The sequence below is a fragment of the Thermobia domestica genome, chromosome 18 (assembly GCF_964235325.1).
Source record: "Thermobia domestica chromosome 18, izTheDome1.hap1.1, whole genome shotgun sequence".
NCBI lineage: Eukaryota > Metazoa > Arthropoda > Insecta > Zygentoma > Lepismatidae > Thermobia > Thermobia domestica.
The window spans coordinates 75,013,958-75,034,343 of NC_137471.1; the positions used below are offsets into that span (position 1 = coordinate 75,013,958).

Here is a 20,386-nt window from a genome sequence, read left to right on the forward strand (position 1 = left end):
TAATTACTGAAGCCTATTGATATACATTAACAATTTCATACTTTGAACTTAAAATTGTAATCAAAATTAAAATTTAGTAATTGATCATTAGGACTTGGTATATACTTGTTGTAAATTTGAATAATCTCTATGTGTAAAAAATTGTAAAAATTTAAATTTGATGATTTTGACCTAATTTATCATCTTAACACCTTGAAACTTAGGATTAGGCTTAAAGAAATTGGTGCAATCGGATTGGTTGATTCTTATCTCTGATTAACCAACGTCACATTTTGAACCTTAAGGATTGTAGTTTCAGGGCATTGGTGGAAATTTATCTTTCGTACAATTTACTTAGGTAATCACTTTCAAATTCTAATTTTTTAAAAATTATTGGAAAATCTTTTTTCGGCTTCTATTATTATGCAAAAACAACAATTTTAAACTTTGAACTTTAGTCACAATTCATAATCTAAGGTCATTAGTGGAAAGCGATCATTGGCACAATTTGATTGGCTGAATACTAAAATTTTAATTGTAATTTTCAAAAGTTTTTGAAATGTTTTGTATAAAATTGTTCGATCAGTGTTTGAAAATTTATTGGTTCGAAAATTTTTAAACCTTAGGATTGTGGTTATCAATCACAGTCTGTCATCGATGGAAAATATTAGGACTTAAAACCTGATAATTAATTGTTACCGTAAAACTGTCTGATATGTTATAACAACTGTTTGGCACTTTGAACTTTAATCACAACTCATAGCCTAAGATAATTAGTGAAATTCTATCCTTGGTACAATTTGATTGGATGAATGTTTTGAAAGTTTTTTGAAAATTTTTGATTAAACCTTTTTTTGATTCCTGTTTTAAAAGTTTTCGTTTGAACATCTTTATTTTAAAATTTTAAAAATTTGATTAAAGCAGGTATTTTAGTTCTAAGTTATGTACTTTAACTTTATGTGCTTACAGATATATCTGAGAACAAAACTTCATAGGATTCACTTATTCGTCCCTGTAACTTTTTGTTGGTGTGATGCTCCTTACCTTAGACGTGAATATCAACTGAGAGTAGAAGTACGTAATTTCACAGTCGGGTCTCCCAAATCAGAGCGGTGTCTTTGCAATGAAAACTCCTCTTTCATAATGTTGACAACTTTTAGCTAAAGATATTTCAAAGAATATAGCCGTGTTTTAAAAAAGAAATCTTTCAGTTTATCGTGCCACGATTATGACCTTTTATATGCAAAGGGAGACAAATAAGTAAGGCAAGTGGATGATAAATGAAAAAATCGGTGGAATGTGAATGTTAGAGGTAACGGGAAACCCCGAGAAAACCATGGTGTTGTCCAAACTTATTTGGCTGAAATCGAACCAGCGACTCCATACACCAGAGTTAAGCGCTCTACCACTAAATCACCGTGTACCCTGTTATAAATAGAAACCGTGTTTGTACTTACTGTATGTGATACATCACTCACAAATACATTCCTTAATTAATTCAATTTGTAACTTCTGTTTTCAACGCTAAAGCTATATGACACGTGGTCCTATAGTTTAATGTGGAGTCGAAACTACATGAACTCCTACAGGGAATCGAACCCGGATCTTCCGCACCAAACCACCAAGGAGTTCACCCTGAGAAATAAATCACACTAATTAAGTCAGAAGCTTTTCTTCTCTTCTGTATAATACTGCGCCCCCACACTAAAGGTGTTGGTGATGCCCTTCATTGAAACTTTTTGTTTCTAGAAATTACCCGGACTGTGGTTTCACAAAGGTTAAGATAAAGTATGAATCCATTTTAACAATCCATTTTCATTTTAACTCTTTAACGAATTAGTACGCATTTAAAAATAGCGCTTGTAACGCATTTTAATCTTTCTGGGGAAATTTCAACAAGTACGGTTTGCAGTTCTTGTCTTAGGAATTCCAGGTGCCTGGGTGACGCGGTGAGGTAAATTGCAAACTACAACCACAAATATACTCTCCATTCAGCGTGTGTGTGCACCGCCAGACTCAATGCCTCTGCCATTACTTCTCATTCCCGTCAGGGCCTCGTAAAACGAGACAGATCTGAGACCTCAATCGCTTCGTTAAAGTTGTCGTTTCCAGGCCGGAAAGCTTCACTGCTATAGCTTCGAACTCAGGACTCCCAGTTGATTTGGTTTTCTCTTCTGTTCTTACAGTCGTTACTATGCTCTGCAGGGATTTGAACCCAGAATGGAGAACATAAAAGGAAAAGAGGTCATTCACTACTACGGTAAGTTTCAGGGCAGCTACAAACGTTACAGCTCTCGGTATGAGAAACCATTTATATTTAGTGCTTTAAGTCAGGGATTCTTAAACTGTGGGTCGTGACGCCTTGGGCCATTGTCGACTATAATAAATAAAAAAAAAAGTGTAAAATAAATGTAATGAAATTCACTTTGCTAATTTTTCAAATATGTGTTCTGGTACGATTTTTAAATAATGAAATACAATGAAAACTCAACGTTCACTTCAATTAAATTTCAAGCTCTATTTATTTAAGAGTGCAACTCATATTATTTTCACTCATATTATTATTATTATTATTATTATTATTATTATTATTATTATTATTATTATTATTATTATTATTATTATTATTATTATTATTATTATTATTTAGGGGAGAGATAAAATTAGTAAAACTCTGTCCTAAGAATGTTGTTACATTGTTAATTGTATGTTTTAACTCGAAACACTGTTACGGCAAGACAGGGGCGCACCAACGGGGAGTCCGGACACCCACCAAAACTTCCTAACTTAACATACATTTGTACACTTTCTCAATAAAACTAAGGAATAAATTGATGATTGACGAAAATATAGGTGGAAGTATTTTACAATTACTTATCGTTTTTGTTTTTCAGATGCAGAATAATACCCATTCAAAACTAACCAGTCGTAGTGACTTATAATATTGGACCACTTCCTCAAACTTTGGACATCTCCCAATAAACATTTCTGGGTGCCTGCCTGCGGCAAGGCATATTTGAAGCAGGTTTTAGATCGGATGATAAGGAGAACACTCAAAAAAAATATTAAAAAAACTGTCACGTTATATTTTTGTAGGCACTGCTTGGACATAGTTGAAACGAAATTTGTTGTTTCATGTTCCAAGTTTATGTCCTGTAGCCTAATGAGTAATGAAAATGAGTGGTTACGAAAGAATTGGTTAAACAAAAATGTGGGACGTAGCGGGAGAACCCCGAGAAAGCGATGTTGTCCACCAGAAAATAGTTTGACCTTAGATCGAATCAAGAACACCCTAACATAAGTATTAATCAATTTATCACTGAGTCAGAGATCATTGTCGCCTGCGCCTCGGTAAACCGTTGTGTGCAAAACTGGAAACTTTCCAGGAGCAGCAACAAATAAACTATTAAAAATTTACATACATGAATATAAGGGAAGATGTAACACGACTTTCTGCCCATACTATAGTATACAACTTATTTTCGAGGAAAATGTCATACAGCGGGTTTTCGAGACGGAGCAACGTTATAACAAACCAAAGAATATCACATTGAATTAAAGAAACTGATCATCAAACAATGTGGAAAATCGCAAAACTAAATCACATTTACCACTTCTACAGATGGTGCTAGTATACAGATGGTGCGTGAAGTAAATCGCATTGGACGTTCAAATCCCTTTGTATATGTAGTATGGATGGATTTTTAATTGCCCTCGAAATTTGTATCTTTGTATTTCTGTGTTATCAATTAGAAAATAGAATAAGTTCAAGAATTTAGAAATTAGAAATAGCAAGAAAATAGAGCACATTGGCCAAGGAGACCAATGTGCCGGTTAGATGTGAGCGCTGTTCAAGGTTGTTGAAGCTTAAGTTTTTTGTTTGTTTGCTAAACGCTAATAATGGTGTAGAATTTGGAGATAGCTGTTCATGATTGTTAAAGCTTAGCGTTTTTGTTTGTTTGATAAACGCTAATAATGTTGGAGAATTTGGAGATAACTGTTATTGTTTGTTAACATTCAGCGTTTGTTTTCAGCAAGGACATTGTATAAAACGTGAACCTATAGTTTGAGCTGGAATCCGAACCACCATAATGCATTTAATGCTCTTTCACCGGCAATGGAATCCGAGACTCCTGCAGTGTTCGCTAGCCACTGAACTAGCAAGAAGAATTGTTTGGAGTTAGTGTTTTATAGTTGTAAGTATTTTTTTGATTTTGACGGTAATGTTTCTGACCAACCTATTCAGCTGCTGATACTTTTGGAAGTTGAACTCTATATATTCATATATATATATATAAAATGACTATATCATTTTGTTTTGTATTTATTAGTGCTGTCTCAGCCATCGGCCCTCTGTACATTAAAAGATCTATTTGATTACATTTAACAAATTTATATATTTATTTACATTTTTTTTCAAATTTGACCACCGCCAATGTGGGCTTAACAAATATTGTTATGTTTTTTCTTCTTTTTTGATTGACGTGATGATAAATCATAGATGTTCATAATATTAATGCTCGAATCTAAACACAGTTATGATCGTTGTCCTAATAGATAAACTACAAAGCATATTCATGTTCCGCATAATCATCGTCCATTTTCAAATAATAAAATTGAAATAATACAGTATATGCCTCTATCCTATAGGAAAGCTCTTCCGGAAGGACTTCTGTTCACGATCCCCTGTCCTGCAGGCAGAACGCACTTCGTCAATGGAAAGAATGTATTTGTCCTTCCGGAAGCACGGAAGCCTTCCAGCAGTACGCATTTTAAAATATACCATAAAGAACATAAGATTAGGTTTAGTGTTAGCAAAATACTAGATATATTTTAATATTTCTATTGTAAAAGTGAATTGAAGGTATATCATACACAAATAGATATCCAGTCCGTTTTCTTTTTCTTTTCTTTCTTTTCTTTTCTTCTTTTTTTTTTTTAGCAAAGTTATGGTAATATATTTCAAATTACATTTTGATATCCTTATGAAACAATAACATAAACACGAAGAGTATAGAAAACAAACTTTCTGACGGCGATGTTCATGGAGCAGTCAGACTCCTCATATCTGATGACACTTTTGCGCTTCCGAATGCTACAGTGCTAGAAGCTTTACGCAACAAACATCCTACACACAGTCACACCTTCACACCTCCTGCACTCATCGAAAACGCTCCAGCCGTCCCTAGTGTTTCTGTCAAGGAAGTCCAGAGAGCTCTTCGATCCTTTCCTTCCGGCTCCGCAGGAGATATAGACAGTTTACGGCCTTCCATCCTCAAGGATCTTCTACTATACCAGAACATTGACTCTAGAGACCGTCTGTTGAACACTATCAGTGATTTTCTTCAAATAATCCTCACTGGAAACGTACCTAAAGAAATCAGGCCAATATTTTTCTGAGCGCCGCTTATAGCATTGAGGAAGAAATGTGGTGATATACGCCCCATCGCTGTTGGCAACGTTTGGAGACGGTTATCAGCTAAAATAATATGTCAAAGAATTAGGGAACCGTTATCTAACTTTTTGTCACCACATCAGTTGGGAGTGTGCATTCCAAATGGTTCAGAGGTTGCAGCCCATGTAGCCCGACTATATTATTCTCATCCCCACAACCAAGAAAAAATTTTCTTGAAACTTGATTTCCGGAATGCATTCAACAAAATCAACAGAGACTCAATCCTTACAGCTGTAAAAATGCACTTCTCTTATATATACGCTTTCATACATCAGTGCTATTCACAGCCTAGTCACCTATTCTTTGGTGAAAACATCATCCTCTCCCAGTGAGGTGTTCAACAAGGCGACCCCCTAGGACCTGCTTTATTTGCGTTGACACTTCAATCTATTGTCAGTAACATCAATACTGAGTTAAACATTTGGTATCTCGACGATGGAACTATAGCTGGAGACAACGAAGATGTCCTGGAAGCTTTGACAAAGATTCATAATCAATCTCGCGAGATTGGATTAAATCTCAATTTCAGCAAGTGTGAAGTTGGTTTCTTGGGAGTCTCAAACGAACAGGCTAACACCCTGTACACCCTTCTCAACGAAGTCGCACCTGGAATTCAACTTATATCACCAGACAGAGCCTCCCTTTTAGGTGCTGCACTAAACACTGACACTCGACGCATCGTGTTACTAGACAAAATATCCAAATTAGATTTCTTTTTCAATCGCCTATCTAAGATTTCCGCACACTCAGCTGTCTATCTCTTACGGGCCTCATTAGCAATACCTAGACTGTTATATTTCCTTCGTAGTTCTCCCTCCTGGCGCGAGACAGATTTTCTGAATCAATACGATAATTCCATCCAACTTGGCCTAGAATCTCTTCTCAACTGCTCTCTTACGGATAGGTCATGGCTACAGGCATCTCTCCCAGTGGATCACGGAGGTCTAGGTATTCGTCGAGCCTTTGATTTGGCCACTCCATCTTTCCTTTCTTCCATTCATAGCTCTATGCCATTGATCACTTCTCTTCTTCGCCAGGATATTCATCAAGATTCTGAAACTGAGATTAATGATTGTATCTCCCAGTGGAGATCGTGCGGCGGACTTGCTCTACCTGATCTTGATAAGAGAAGTTTACAATCTTCATGGGACGCTTCTCTTATAAATTCCAGATATTCTTCTCTTCTTCAGCCCTGCACCAATCCTGAGGATAAGGCACATCTTTTAGCTACTTCATCCCCTGAAGCAGGTGCCTGGGTACAGGCTATTCCATCTCCATCCCTAGGGCTGCATCTTCCCGACGAAAGTTATCGAATCGCTTGTGCGTTACGTTTGGGAGCACATGTCTGCGAACAACACCGGTACCTTGCTTGAGCGCACTTGCTTGAGCGCTATCCGCAAGTTTAGTGGATAAGAAAGGTATACATGGCCTATCATGTCTCCACAGTGCTGGCAAATACTCTCGCCACTCCGATGTTAATGACCTCATCATGAGAGCCCTCATCTCTTTTGGAACGCCTTCCGTGAGAGAGCCAATGGGGTGTAGTCGTTCTGATGACAAGAGACCTGATGGAATGTCTTTGGTGCCATGGAAACGAGGGAAGGCTTTAATATGGGATTTCACTTGTGCCGATACTCTAGCCCCCTCTAATCTTCCTACTTCTTCCACAAAAGCTAGGATGGTCACAACTCGTAGAGAATCTGAAAAGAGACGAAAATATAACAACCTCCTAGACAAATACCACCTCATCACCATTGCCATCGAAACTTGTGGGTCCTGGGGTCATGAAGGACTAAATTTTATTAAAGAAGTTGGGCGCCGAAGAACTCTCAAAACAAGAGACACTCGAGCTTAAGCCTTTCTTATACAGAGATTAAGTATGGCTGTGCAGAGAGGGAACGTAGCAGCGATGCTAGGAACGCTTCCACCGGGAAAGGCACTGGAAGAAATCTTCTTTCTGTAGCCACCCTCCTCTCAAACTCACGCAATTTGTGGTGTATATATATATATATATATATATATATATATATATATATATATATATATATATATATATATATATATATATATATATATATTTATATATGTCCACTTAAATGCGTCATCAAGACGCTATTGTTTCTGTCTATGTGTATGCTTATTCTTATATGTAAATTGCAATATTAATATATAAATATATGTGTAATTGTTCCTATAATATGTAATTTCTGATTTTGTATTCATAGAATTACAGGAATTCAGAATCATATATACCTCGTATCAGAAAAAGTAAATCTTGTGAAACCTAAATAACTATGCTGAAGGTATATAATGTATAATGACAGTAACAGAACTAATATTCTCGAATGCAAACAGAATGTTGAACAGAGTATTTCTTGTGTAAGTCGATTGCTTTTAATATTAAAGGTATGAAGACTTTAAAAAAAAAATCGTTATTGTAAGTTTTAGGATTTCAGAGGAATACCATATTTTATATGATAATCAAAACAAGCTCTGCCAGTTTGAGGTACACAGCCTTTACACATGGACACACGATTGTTCCAAAACGCTTCCTTTTTCCCAGTTCTCACGGAAATTCGCTCTACTCCGCATATTATTGGTGTTTGGTGAATCAAAATAAGGAAAGTAAACGTACACACGATCAGTTTAAGAAAACATCCCGCCATTATTGAACTAACAGTCGCACCAACATGATTCTTTTTTGCGCTAAAACTGAAGTTCATGTTCTTTCCAGTTTTTACCAGGAGAACTTTCTGTCCTGCTGGAAGTACACAAAGTACCATATTTATAGATAACCATGGTAGGACTGTTATGATGTTACATATTGCAGGAAGGACGTTGTACGTTTTAAGATTAAGTTGCAATTAAATATTCACAATATATGAAATGTAATGAAATCTTTGAGTTTTACGTCCCACTGTTATGCCGGTTAGGCTAAAGGAGACGGTGATGATGAGAAATGAATGAAAGGGTGGAATGAAGAAAGTGGGAGGAAACGGGAGAACCCCGAGGAAACGGTGTTTGTCTACCACAAAGTTCACTTGGTGCGAGCTGGGATTGAACGAAGGACCCCATGCATCAGAGATGTACGTTCTGCCACTGAGCCACCGCGACCTCTATTCACAATACATTACTGCAGAAGCACACAAATATTAATGCTGAAATTTGAATATAGTTATAATCTTATCCTGTTCTGAAATAATTAAATTGAAGCAATACATTTTTTTAAAATTGCAATTAAATCGTCAGAAAAAATTAAATTTAAATCAACAAACTGTATGCACGCTAGCGACACCTATTAGCGTGATCCTTTCACGATTAAGATTTAACATGCACTGAGACACTTGTCATTTTAAAATAGAACTTTGATTAAAAAGGGAAAAGGAAAGAGAAAATAAAATGGTTGTACTACGAATGGTTTTTAAGCATAAATACAAAATTGATTATTTAAAAAAAAAATAATGTTCGGCATCGAGACTGTTTTTAAGGCGTGACATGCCAATTCAATATTAGTAGATCCAGACGTATGTACTCACCAATTTAACTCGGATCTTTCTGCATCAAAGATGAAAACGCAATCCACTTAACCAGGGTGTACTCGATAAATCTAAAAACATACAACAGCATGAATTATGTAAGATTTGAATTGTACCTAGTTAATAATACTAATAATAAGGGACAAACAATTACAGAAATTAAGTTTTGTATTATTTGGAAATAATGTATGGAGGTAAATGATTGCTAGAATTAATCACATCAATAAATAAGGTAGGATATATATACAAGAATGTTAGGAATGATCCAAAAATGGATCAAAAGATTGTGATGAGAGACTACAAAATCTTTGAACGGCCCCTAAATCGAGATTTTTTTTTTTTTTTTTTTTTTTTTTTTTTTTTAATACTGAATAAGCATGTCATACTGAGTTAAGTGATAGTTTGGTTTTGGATACACTATATGTAATTCTCCAGATATAAGGCCTACAGGAAATAATTTTGCCAGAAACATAATGCATCTTTCGATCCAAAAATTCAAGTTAAATAGATCATTTAGAAATACATGTATACTTCATACTGTTTATATCGTAAAAGAAGGGATGTTTGGACGATTTGTAATAGAGATTTGTAGTCCGAAATTAAATAAAATTTTTTAGTTTAACGCCCCACGATTATGCTCTTTAGGCTAAGGAAGACGAATGATTAAGGAAGGGGAATGATGAGGGAAGAATTGATGGATTAAGAATATGGGAGGAAACTGGAGTACCTCGAGAAAACCCACGAGCACTAGGGATGCGCACGAGACGAGTCAAAGTGGCTGTGTCAAAGTGGCTGAAAGTGGTGGTAGGTCAGAGTGGGTCGTGGGTCGAGATGGGTAGTGGGTCATGAGCCAAGTTTTCATTAACTTATGCCGTCTTTGGTAAGCAGAATGGAATAAAGCAAGTGTTGGCTGTGTTCGGTTACTTATCACTTCACTAGTAGTGTAGTTGCAAAATGATTGTTTGCCTGTCACATCTAGGTTTACTGTTTTCTCCTTGCTCTCTCTGTGTAATTTACTGAGGATCCGAGCAGTGACATTGTGACATCACAGAGCACACAATTAGAAGTGACAATTGTAGTGAACACCCCTTCGTATACACATTCAGTTTGTATATAAAATATACTTTTTTTCTTGTCTTGTCAAAAAATCAAAATATGTATCTTTTCTTAAAAGGTGTCAATTTCACTGACATTGTTGTTTCCAACACAATTTGCTCTCACACGACAAGGTTGTTCATAAACTACCGTAAATAAAATATACATGATTCATCACTTAAGACCACATCATTCAGTCGTAGCCGAAGTCAACTTTGCGTCATCTTAAATTTACAATACTGTCAGTCATATAGGAACCCGGAATCCACTTAAGTTTTTTTTTTTCTCTTCACTTGCAGAAAACATTCCAGTTTTTCTTTACCCTTTCAGTAGGCCGCAGATAGGCCATGAAATATTCAGTATAAGTTCTGTAATAAGATAATAAATCAGACTTTGTAATGTACGGTATGTACGATAATGAGATGAACTTTTACAAATCAATTTAAAACCCTTGAACATTAAGTTATATTGAAATGAAATTTAATATTTTTGTTTAAGAGTCTTCATCCCGGCGAAATTAAAATACCGCTAATTTTACAGCAATTATGTGATATCTTCAAATAGATAAAAGATAATCGAAATGTGGAACAAGAGCGCCCTAGACAATATTAGTTTACATGAGAAACCATTATCACGACTCACTTATCTGCTTTCGATTTCGAGCCATTTTGAAAATCGGAATTTATTTTCGCTTTTCTAAACAGCTGAAAACATAAAACCACTAGGTGACTTGTGATAACGGTACCTCACGCAAAATAATATTGTCTAGGGCGCTCTTGTTCCATGTTTCAATTATCTTTTATCTATTTGAAGATATCACATAATTACTGTAAAATTACCGGTATTTTAATTTCTCCGGGATGAAGACTGTTAACATCCCACCATTATGACCTGTAGGCTAAGGGAGACGATGATTAAAGCTAGTAAATGATAATGGAAGAATTGGTGGAATGAGAATGTGGCAGGAAACGCGAGAAGTATCGCGAGAAAACCCACGCACACAATGTTGTTCCCCACAAACTTATTTGGCGGGGATCGAACCAGGGACACCATGCACTATAGGAAAGCGCTCTACCACTGAGCCATCATGCTTCCCCAATAAGGTTATAAAAATTAGTACAGTATTATGAAAATGCTCATTTGAGGCCTTGATAGACTATAGTGCAATTATTATTATTATTATTATTATTAATAATAATAATAATAATAATAATAGCCAAACGTCTCTGTCAGTTTATGCGACACTGTAATCCCTAATAGGAGCTCCTCCGTGGCTAAGTGGTTAGCGTACGCGCCTATAGCGTGGGAGACCCGGGTTCGATTCCCGGCGGGAGCTCATGTGGTTCGGATTCCACGTTAATCAGTAGGTCCACGTCTCATATAGCCTCACTGCTGAAAGGGACGCTAAACTAAAATTCAACTCAACTCAATCCCTAATAGTAAACAGTCACGTTATTATATAATGCTGTTCTCTGTCTGACGTTAATAGACGTCGCTACTTATCGCTTACTACTCAACGATTTAAATCAGCACTATATCGTGTATTGGATATTTATGTCCTTGAATAATTTCATTATAAATGTTTTAAGTTTTACCTTCCATGTTATGCTGGTTAGGCTAAAGGAGTCGGTGATGATGAGAAATTAATGAAGTGGTGGAATGAAGAAAGTGGGAGGAAACGGGGGAACGCGGAAAAACCCACCCACACAGTGTTTGTTTATCACAAAGCTCACTTGGCGCGAGCTGGGATCGAACCAAGGACCTCATGAATCAGAGGTGAATGCTCTGCCTCTGAGTCACCGCGGCCCCGCGATAATTGCATTAATCTCAATAAAATGACTTTATATGAAAAGTCAAAATTTGTCTGTCTTTATAGTTTTGTCTATATCTTTGTTTTCAGAAGTCCTAGAACCCAAATTTTATTTGTATTTTCTCTATAAATTTTACTTCTTTTTAAATGAAGTACGGTATGCAGGTGATAATGAAACTAATAAAGCAATTGTAGTTTGGAAACATGTAAGATGAGTGAAGTGATAACACTGAGTTTGCATATACAACACCAGGCCGTTGTTGGTTGTGTGTTCGGTGATTTATTTTTTTATTTTTATTTTATTTATTTATTTATTTATTTATTTTTAGTATGTCAGGCGGAGTAGAACGCAGGTGTGTGTTGAAGCGGACAGACGATGCTGATGCAAAATAAAAATGAGTTTCAAATAGGACTAATTACACTGGTATACAAATTTTGATCAAGGTCGTGCTTATGTTGGTTTTTCGTCGGTTTCTTAATGATTTGCACCCGCTGAACACGAGTATGACAGTTATTTTCCCGTAATGTCAAAATTTGTAATGATATAAGCATATTAGATTTTATTAAAATAGTAACATATTATACAATTGTATCTTATGAGAACATTGAACTACAAGCATAACACAAACATTGTAGTAGTGCTTCTGTTGATTTTTCATTGGTTTCTTAATGATTTGCACCCGCTGAACACGAGTATGACAGTTATTTTCCTGTAATGTCAAAATTTGTGATAATATAAGCATATCAGATTTTATTAAAACAGTAACATATTATACAATTGTATCTTATGAGAACATTGAACTACAAGCATAACACAAACATTGTAGTAGTGCTTCTGTTGATTTTTCATTGGTTTCTAAATGATTTGCACCCGTTGAACACGAGTATGACAGTTATTTTCTCGTAATATCAAAATTTGTGATAATATAAGCATATCAGATTTTATTAAAATAGTAACATATTATACAATTGTATCTTATGAGAACATTGAACTACAAGCATAACACAAACATTGTAGTAGTGCTTCTGTTGATTTTTCATTGGTTTCTTAATGATTTGCACCCGCTGAACACGAATATGACAGTTATTTTCCCGTAATGTCAAAATTTGTAATGATATAAGCATATTAGATTTTACTCAAACAGTAATATATTATACAATTGTATCTTATATCAACATTGAATTACAAACATAACACACATTTTGGACATCAACTTTCTGGGTAACAAAAATCTACATAACAATACATAAATACTAAAATATAGATATGAATATTACATTTCTTATAAAAATTATATACAAAGTACTTAAGATTGGAGGAAAGTGTTCATCAAGTACTGGAATTCCGTAGTCAAAAGTGAAAGTTAGTGGTTCTTTTTCTTTTGTGGGAAACGTTCATTTCGTCATGGACTAACCCCCAAATATAATCACCCATCATTGCACAGTCCCACCTTTCTTGGTATCTGCTTTCCATTACGTTCCCCTGCTCTTAACTAACATCTCCTTAATTCTACCTAAAGAAATCCAAGTATGAATGCAGCATATGTAATTTTAAAGACATTCTACATCCCAATGCTCGATATTGATCAATGAGTGTCTTAACTTGGTGTTCAAACGCTTTATTTCGGTTATGCACAAGAAATCCCGTCACCAATTAATGAAAGACCTCCCAAGCGTTTCTTTCCAACTCCGTCATTTTTCTGTTTAAGTGGAGCACTATTAAGCATGACATGAATCTGAGGCCCTATGAAAATGCCAGCCAGAACTTTTGCCTCTGATAAAGCATTTGTATAATTTGTTTGATACATTGTAGGGCACGTAAATTGCGACTCAGAGCTTTCACAAATTGCTTTGCCAGTCTCAAGTAGTGAATATGTACAAACGTCACCATTTTTGACCTTGAAAGTACTTATACTCTATGTACATACTGTCGTTGAAGTAATGAATATTGTAATTACTCTAAGTACTCTCATTGAAGTACAAAGGTTCAATTGTAATTAAATTATTACGACTTTTGTTTACCGGTACTTTAGGTACAATTACTGACATGTAATTATGCTGTACCGGACTGTAGTCTCATTACTCCATTGTTGCCTTTTTGCGTATGTAACATTGAAACGACTTAGTTTTTGTTTTTATACTCATTACCTGTAACTAGTATTACTATGTGTACTTACTGTATTGCCCTTTGAACATATGTAACCTCCAAAGTACTTACACTTTGATTACTTGTGTGCAACTTACCTTTTTACGTATGTAGTTTCATTGCTGAACTGTAATTGAAGTTCATAAGTACCCGTAATGTACCTTTTATTTGAATTAAACTTGTGGTAGTATGCTAATTACTAACCTTTTGCCATTAATATTAACATACGGCTGAAGGACAATTACTCACCCTCCATACTCACCCTTCCAGGACAGCAGGAAGCATTCTTTCTTCTTTGAAGACCATTAACTTCCAAGGTCAAAACCTGGTCGGTTTAACTGCTTCGTACTCTCTTATATTCATATACGGAGTTGATTTGTATGTAAGAAATATAATTAGTGATCTTTTGTAATTGTTTGGTAGGGATTATCATATTTCTACTTTTACATAAGTTCAGAATAATTTTGTTGCGTGTAATGACAACATTTAAGTACATAGGGTATGTATAAAGAATTAGTAATAAATTAATTTAATATTTAATTGTATTACATGGATGTGATACAGCATAGTAATTCTCTTTACTTGGTTGGAAGAGAGGGGAAAAAAACGTGAATGAATTCTTTAGCGATTAGCACGCGGAAAGACGGAACGGAAAAAAAGGATGAAAAAATCATTTTTTTCTTTGGCCCAACTGAATAAGGTCGCCGAGGGTTTATGTTAATTTATTTTTTGTTTCGTATTGTCTGAGAGGAAACTTACATCTTTGAAATGTCTGCAGAATGTAATTTATATGAATTCATGTGAATGTACCACCATAGTCGCTTAGTTATATCTATTAAGAAAACGATTATACAGGTACAATAGCAGGGACAGCTGATTGTGTTTTCTGTAACAGGTAGCAAGGGTTTTATTCACTTTTTGTTTTTCACTCTCTCTCTTCCTCTCTGTATGTGTATGTGTGTGTGTGTTTGACCTTCAGAACTCTCACACAAAGAATTTTTATATATTTTTTTACCCGTTAGGAAATATATGTTGTATATTAGCTGGAGTAGTTGGGGTATTCTGATTAAAATATATTTCATTATTTAACTGTACATAAACGCACAAATAGTTAATAAGACATATTATGAAGAATGAAAATACACTTATTTCTTACTGATTGTGTATTATTGTTTGACGTAAAGATATGTACGTGTTTGTACTTCGAAAGTGGAATGAAATATTTGAAGTTTTACGTTTAACGAATATACCGGCTAAACTAAAGGAGATGGCGATGATGAGAAATGAATGAAATAGTGGAATGGAGAGAGTGAGAGGAAACAGGAGAACCCCGAGAAAACCCACGAGCACGGTGTTTGTCCACCACAAAGTCCACACGACGCGAGCTGAGATTGAACCAAGTATCCCTGCACCAGAGACGAACTTTACCACTGAGTATTGCAGATCTTGTTTGTATTTGAGTTTACTTTTTTACGATTATATTTTCGGATAAATTAGAGGAATTAATAAAGTACACATTTATAATTTGGTGGAACGAGAATGAAGGAGGACATGGGAGAACTATTGGCACAATATTTTGTACTAGAAATGCACTCGAAATAAACGAAAGCATTTCGTTTCAGAAGTGACTTAGTTTATGGACAGTACTATTTACTGCTTACGAAGTTTTGGTACCAAACATTTTATAAGGAAAGAAACGTATTGTAGGTAAATAATGTTGCAAGCGTAACATGGCACAGTTAGCGGATAAAATTCTGAATATGGAATTAGATTTTTATGTATCTGTATACATAATAGAGTAAGTTCAAGGAAATGGATCGAAAATAATAAATTGTGTTATATTATTGAAGTTGAATTGAATTTTAGTTTAGCGTCCGTTTTAACAGCGAGGCTATATGAGACGTAGGTCTACTGATAACGTGGAATTTGAGCCACATGAGCCCACCGGGAATCGAATCCGGGTTTTTGTATGCTTACCGCTTAGCCACGGAAGAGCTTATTATTGAAGTTGATTGCTTGACTGAAGGATATTGCTTTTAACACTGAAAACCCACAATTATATTCCACTGAGAGTTCAATAGCGACTATATGTATAAAAAAATAGTTTAGTAAAGGAGATATATGTAATGCACGTTAGGACAACTTTGGTATCATCTAATCAGTGTAGGTAGCGACATTAATAGTGTGTTTGTTTTTATTAGGATTAGCTTTGTATACAAATTGAAATATTCAATTTACAATAAGGGATACCACTTGGAACACTATAGTTTAGTGAAATTGTTTTACAGCGTTAGGTAGAAGGCAAACAGCAGCACAATTGGCGACAACTATTAGCATGACTAAATTATAGGATATAGTGTGAATGAGAGACCGGGATGCCTTGTGTATGTAATAATAAAAATAATAATTATGGTTATTTTTTTACACCTAGAAAATTATGCAATTAACATTTCATAACTGTTTTGAGGGTTGCATATGATATTCACAGACAGCCTGATACGTTTTTAGTTGAGAAGTGTGCTTAAGTATTGAATGTGTTAAACTATTTTTTTTCGTGCTTTTGAATTAAGAATAGAATATGCTGGATAAACTAGAAATATTTTCACCCATTGCTATGCTGTTGGATTGAAATACTGAATTTAATTATTTCAGGAAATTGTTGAGTTACTGTTTTTACTGGTTCTTTGAATGACTAAAATTTAAGATCAAGGCTACATGAGAAGGGTACTGTTGTTTAAAGTGGAATTTGAGCTATTACTGTGATTTATAACCGAGGAACGTAGTCCATTTAGAAATAGGAAGAGGTGGACTTAATTCCAAGGAAATGAGAAGTGGCTTGTTTTAAGATAGTACTGGATAAAGCATACCCTTTAACTGGCCTACACACTGTCTACATGATGTAACTAGCTCTATTAAGAGTTAGGATGGGTTGCATTTTAGATATAACGAAAGCTTTACGCAGTATACTTAACATTTATGCTACGTAAAAATAACGTATTTTTAAATAATGTTTCATAAGTTTTTTTTTGTAAGTTTGTGATTTTTGTTAAAAATATGCATCAGGAACTGTGCTGCAATTTATTTTGTATTTATATAATTATTACTATAATTATATTTGCTATACTTCAAACAAAATCGAGACTTAGGACTAATAAATGACTGCTTAATATTTTTAACAAAACATATTGCATTTAAATTGTTTTGTTTGAAATATAATTGTGTGCTTATATTTGATATTGAGGAATTTCCGGCTGTACTATGATCATAAGACTTCTAAGAAGGAAGTGAAGAATAGCAAGCGAAACGAAAATGGCCCCAAATGTGTGTAAATCAGCAATTCGCAACTTTTAATGCAAGTTGGCTACTAGTATGTAACTGACAGATTGTTAGAATCTAGCAGATGCTCGCTTGCTGCTAACTTAGAGATCAGAAAACTTTTAAAAGTTCCGCAAGTCTAGTACAAGTGAAGCGCAAACGTATGCTATGTAGGTTGTGACATACTCTGCAATGAAGCAGAAACGGAACTGGTGGGTCACATACCTAGAACAGATAGAAGATGGACGAGAAATAACATACATTGGATTTTCTAGAGATAAGGAGCGATGTACATAGAAGACAATCGAATACAAAATGTATAGATGTTTCTGTCGTTTAGCAGAAACTGTACAAATGGAAAAGATCAGCTGATGGAAACATGTAGAAGAAAATGATGGAGACCTTTGTTCACCAGATGATTGATATCATCTGAATACATATGAAAGTTACACTTTTATATTTAAGCTGAACGTTACAATTTTTCTACAGCGATAGGAAAATGATCTATCAGTTGGCAACACTGGAAAAAACGTTAGAAGCATAAACGGTGGATGGTTTAAATTATTTATTTTTACGTCCTAATAGTTTTTAGTCTCACATACATTAATTGTATTTTCGTTTCTTTATTATAAACATGAACATGCAAAGCATTTTGTTTATACGGTTAGTTTTAATTATTTGGTATTTGATACTGTACTGATTGGTATATTATTTCAATTACTAGAAGATAGTTGAAAAGTTTTGTGTAGCTAGACGACTATGGAAACCTTAGAGTATTGTGATATGAACATGTTTTAAGTTACAGAAGAAGGGTGAAACAGAATTATGCTGAAAATTTGTAGAAGGAGAATGTGTAAGGAAATAAGAGATTCGTGAATTTAGAGAGACAATTGAAATCATATTTAGTTATTAAACTAAAATATTTGATAAAGATTTTTAAAATTTTCTATAATTTTATCTGACATATCCAGTTAAAAATGCGCATGTTATTCAAAAGTAATGTAGTTAGACACGTATTTGAAGACATTTAGTGGTACTTTAATACATTTTTAAAGATATGCGTGAATATTATTTTTAACGTTATATAATTGTTTGACTACATAGATGAAAAGCAATCATACTGATATGTATTTTTGGTTATATGTTTTGTTTTCCAAGACCCTAATACGTAATATAAGCTATTCAGCATTTTATGAACTTATTTCGTTCATCCACTACTAAATTACATCCATCAGTTGCACATTTAAATCAGTAATTTTTTTAACTTATGAATCAACTAGTTATTAGTGTGAAGAATACGTTACATCATAATAAATTATAATTGACCAAATCTATTACTTCTAAGTCTTTAGTAGTGGAGGTTCAGATGTTAATTATCTCAATTATTTAAAATTGGATTCCAATTGTAAGTGCACTTGTTATGATTACTTTTGATATTTTAGTTTCATATTTAAGTATAAAGTTTGTTTGTTTATTATCTATATAAGTAAATGATTGTATTCATACTATTTAGAAGTTCCTACAATACATTTTCAATGAAAGGAAAATTTTCTGCATTTTAGTTTATCCGAAGAAACAATATGTAGTGTATTCCCCTGCAAGATAAATGTTTCTGAAATTCAGTTTAACAGAAAAAGTTGGTAACAAAATATGTTAATAAAAAAATATTTAGTGCAAAAGTTAATGTATATTGTAACCAAAACGTTTCTACATTTTAGTTTCTCAGAAGTTAGAAAAAATGTAGTGTCAATTTTCTGCAAGAAAAGTTTCTGGAATTTAGTTTAACAACAAAAAATAAAGGTTTGTAACGAAATGTTAGTAAAACATTTTTAGTGCAAAATTTATTTGTATAGTGTTATAACAAAAAAGTTACCGAAAAGTTTATCTACTTTTAGTTTTTCAGAAAAGTTAAAAAGACTATGTGGTGTAATTATCTGCAAGAAAAGTTTCTGAAATACAGTTTAACAAAACAGTTGGTAACAAAATATGTTAGTAAAAAATTTTTAGTGCAAAATTTTATCTGTATAGTGTTGTAGCAATAAACATTCTTCATTTTAGTTTATCCGAAGAAACAATATGTGGTGTAATTGTCTGCAAGAAAAGTTTCTGAAATACAGTTTATCAGAAAAAGTTTGTAACAAAATATGTTAAAAAATTTTTAGTGCAAAAAAAATTAATGTTAACGTTGTAACAATAAACATTCTGCATTCTAGTTTATCAGAAACGTTAGAAACAATATGTGGTGTAATTGTTTGCAAGAAAAGTTTCTGAAATACAGTTTATCAGAAAAAGTTTGTAACAAAATATGTTAATAAAAAATTTTTTAGTGCAAAAAGATAATGTTAACGTTGTAACAATAAACATTCTGCATTCTAGTTTATCAGAAACGTTAGAAACAATATGTGGTGTAATTGTCTGCAAGAAAAGTTTCTGAAATACAGTTTATCAGAAAAAGTTTGTAACAAAATATGTTAGTAAAAAGTTTTAGTGGAAAAAGATAATGTTAACGTTGTAACAATAAACATTCTGCATTCTAGTTTATCAGAAAAGCTAGAAACAATATGTCTGCAAGAAAAGTTTCTGAAATAAAGTTTAACAAAAGAGTTAGTAACAAAATATGTTAATAAAAGTTTTTAGTGCAAAAAAAAATTAATGTTAACGTTGTAACAATAAACATTCTGCATTCTAGTTTATCAGTAACGTTAGAAACAATATATGGTGTAATTGTCTGCAAGAAAAGTTTTCTGGAACTTCGTTTAACAAAAGAGTTAGTAACATAATGTTAGTAAAACACTTTTAGTAGAAAAGTTAATGTTTAATGTTGTAACAATAAACATTCTGCATTCTAGTTTATCAGTAAAGTTAGAAACAATATGTGGTGTAATTGTCTGCAAGAAAAGTTTCTGGAACTTCGTTTAACAAAACAGTTAGTGACAAAATATGTTAGTAAAAAAAAATTAGTGCAAAACTTATTTGTATAGTGTTGTAACAATAAACATTCTGCATTTTAGTTCATCAGAAATGTTAGAATCAATATGCACTGGAATGTT

The 20,386-nt window shown here is 33.8% G+C and overlaps 1 long non-coding RNA gene across 2 annotated transcripts in view; it reads right to left on the reverse strand.

The window, feature by feature from the left end:
* LOC145675858 (uncharacterized) overlaps positions 1-20,386 on the reverse strand; it is a 528,367-nt gene that overhangs the window by 394,391 nt on the left and 113,590 nt on the right. For both annotated transcript variants that reach the window (XR_014129231.1, XR_014129232.1), the window contains exon 2: positions 8,971-9,041. This is a non-coding gene — a long non-coding RNA (uncharacterized LOC145675858). The remainder of the gene's footprint in view (positions 1-8,970; positions 9,042-20,386) is intronic.